Source organism: Octopus sinensis, linkage group LG7 (genome assembly GCF_006345805.1).
Source record: "Octopus sinensis linkage group LG7, ASM634580v1, whole genome shotgun sequence".
Lineage (NCBI taxonomy): Eukaryota > Metazoa > Mollusca > Cephalopoda > Octopoda > Octopodidae > Octopus > Octopus sinensis.
In genome coordinates this window covers 14,720,422-14,723,583 of record NC_043003.1, presented here as the reverse complement: position 1 = coordinate 14,723,583, position 3,162 = coordinate 14,720,422, and the positions used below count along the sequence as shown (strand labels likewise).

The window sequence follows — 3,162 nt, the reverse complement described above, 5'->3', positions numbered from 1 at the left end:
ATAATGGAAGATTCAAAATTCATCATCATCATTATCATCATCATTTAATGTCTGATCCCCTTGCTGGCATGAGATAGACAACTTGACAGGAACTGGTTAGAGCAAGGGGCCACACCAAGTTCTTTAGTCTGTTTTGGCATGGTTTCTACAGCTGGATGCCCTTCCTAACGCCAACCACTTTACAGAGTGCACTAAGTGCTTTACATGTGGCACCATCACCAGTGCATTTTATGCATCACCAGCACCAGTATTTTTAACATGGCACCAGCGCCACTATTTTTTGCATGACACCATCACCAGTGCTTTTCAATATGGCACCAGCACCAGAAAAACTTGAAAAAGGAGAAGTTTTTTTTTTGGTGTTTTTTTTCTTTGTATCTTAGAATTAAAAATGGGTCTCAGAGAATATGATATCAAAAAGATTAGAACAGAGACAACAATACTTGTCAACTTGAAGAAGCAGTCATTATAAATCTTACCAACAGATGTGAACTTGAAAAGGTTAACATTTCAAGCAGCCATTTCGTTTTGTTTGAATAAAAAAACAAAAAAATTCATGAAAAACAATTTCACTATGAAATGCTTTCAGTGCGAGTCAAAAGACAGTCATAAGCTTTGATTAGCAGAGTGAAGGTTGAAAACAGAAACATCAATCATTCTGGCCAAAGATTACAGAGAGAGAGAGAGAGAGAGAAAAAAAAAAATAGAAGGTTCTGGAGATCTATTGTTCCAGCATACAAATATCTTATTTGCTCACTCCATCCACTGTTTTAATAACAATAAAAACAATGAACTGTTCAGTATCCCCAGCCGTTATTTGTAAGGGATTATGGCTTGGTAACATGTATAATGCTTTCATTAATTGTTTTAGATGGTGCATGCATGGTTGTTTGTGGAAAGTGTGTGGCTCGGTGGTTAAGGATATCCAGCTCATGATTGTAAGGTTATAAGTTCGATTCCCAGTGATGTGTTGTGTCCTTGAGTGAGACACTTTATTTCACGTTGCTCCAGTCCACTCAGCTGGCAAAAATGGGTTGGTACCTGTAATTCAAAGGACCAAACCTCGTCACATTCTTATTTCTTTACTATCCACAAGAGGCTACACATAGAGAGGACAAACAAGAACAGACAAAGGGATTAAGTCAATGTATATCGACACCTGTGCTCAACTGGTACTTTATTTATCGACCCCAAAAGGATTAAAGGCAAAGTCGACCTCAGCGGAATTTGAACTCAGAACGTAGTGGCAGACGAAATACCGCTAAGCATTTCACCCGGCGTGCTAATGTTTCTGCCAGCTCGCCGCTTTCATTCTGTATCATGCTGAACCTCCTTGAGAGCTACGTTAAAGGTATGTATGTCTGTGGAGTGCTCAGCCACTTGCATGTTAATTCCATGACTTTGCCTTTCATTCTTTCGGGGTCGATAAATTAAGTACCAGTTACACACTGGAGTCAATGTAATCGACTTAATCCCTTCGTCTGTCCTTGTTTGTCCCCTCTGTGTTTAGCCCCTTGTGGGTAGTAAAGAAATATATAATGGAAGATTCAAAATTCATCATCATCATTATCATAATTCCATGAGCATGTTGCTCCAATGAACAGATTAACCAAAACCCTTGCCACCATAATCAACAGAGAGAGCATGGTTGTGTGATAGGAAGCTTGCTTCCCATCTTCTTAGCTTTGGGTTCAATCTTACAGCATGTCACCTTAGACAAGTGCCTTTTGTTATATCCTGGGCCAACCAAAGTCTTGTGAGTGGATTTGATAGATAGAAACTGAAAGAAGACACCCCCAAAATTTCAGGCCCAAGGTGCCACTCAGTGGGTATGAACCCGGAACCATGTGGTTGGTAAGCAAGCTACTTACCATACAGCCACTCCTGTGCCTATAAGATAGAAAGACATTTACAACACCTAGGTTTCCCAAATGGTTACCCATCTAAGTACTAACTAGGCTTGACATTGCTTAACTTCGGTGATCGGACGAGAACCGGTGCTTTCAATGTGATGTGGCCATAAGCAAGGTTTTTTTTAAATGTATTCACTTCAAGTGCTACTTACTGGAAAACTGGATCTCCCCATTTGCTAGTTGGGCCTCTTTGGGTCTATAAAGGTTGTTTTATTTTTTCACCTCTGGTTCAGGGGAGACAACCCATCCTCATTAAAGTTATTTTTTTGTTAAGAAATATTTCTCAATTTCTGAGCATTTCCTCATGTCCATGAGATAGAAATTTAAAATTTTTGTCTTTATATAGCGTCTGACGAGCTGTCCACAAACTTTCGCTTTCAGGATGCGAAACTTTGGGTAACTCTATGTCCAAGATATAAAATTTTGTTATACACACTACACATATATTTATATATACAGATGAGTATATATAATATATATTTTACACTCATACATATATACTCATACATATAGGCATTATATGTATATATTTTTACACATGTCCTTATATATATATGTGTGTATATGTATGTGTATATATGTATATGTGTATATATTTATGACCACTAAATCAACAAGTTTTTTTAATTTTCATTCTGTTTATTTCCTCATGTTCCTTTCGGTTGAAGAGCGTTGGCTCAAAATATAAATGACTTTCTCACCTTCCTGGGTGTCAGACTAATACACCTGCTTGTTGTTTAAACGCTTGTCTTTGTCTTTTGTTTTTTTGTAAATTTCAACTATATATATATATTCATTCATACATACATACATACATATATATATATATATCATCATCATCATCATTTAATGTCCCCCCAACATCACTTGAAAACCAATGCTGGTGTGTATACATCCACATTACTTAGCAGTTCATCAAAAGAGACCGATAGAAAAAGTGCTAGGCTCACAAAGAGTAAGTCCTGGGGGCGATTTGCTCAACTAAAAGGTTGCACTTCAGCATGGCCACAATCAAATGACTGAAACAAGTAAAAGAATATATATATATATATATATATATGTTGTTACTGTCCTGTTTTTGTTACCATTTTTACACCTCCGCAAAAAAATCTCAAATTTTATTTAATTTGATTTTCGCGGGAAGGAAAATTTCATTGAAGTCATATATCACCTTGACCTTCGAAATGTGGAGTAGATGAAATTAAAGCGACTGAAGAAGGGGAATTTTCCTTGTTTTGTATGTCCTGTA

At 37.0% G+C, this 3,162-nt stretch overlaps 1 pseudogene; it reads right to left on the bottom strand.

Moving 5' to 3' along the window:
• Window positions 1–1,906: 1,906 nt before the first annotated feature.
• LOC115214576 lies at window positions 1,907–2,025 on the bottom strand (annotated as a pseudogene).
• Window positions 2,026–3,162: the final 1,137 nt, after the last annotated feature.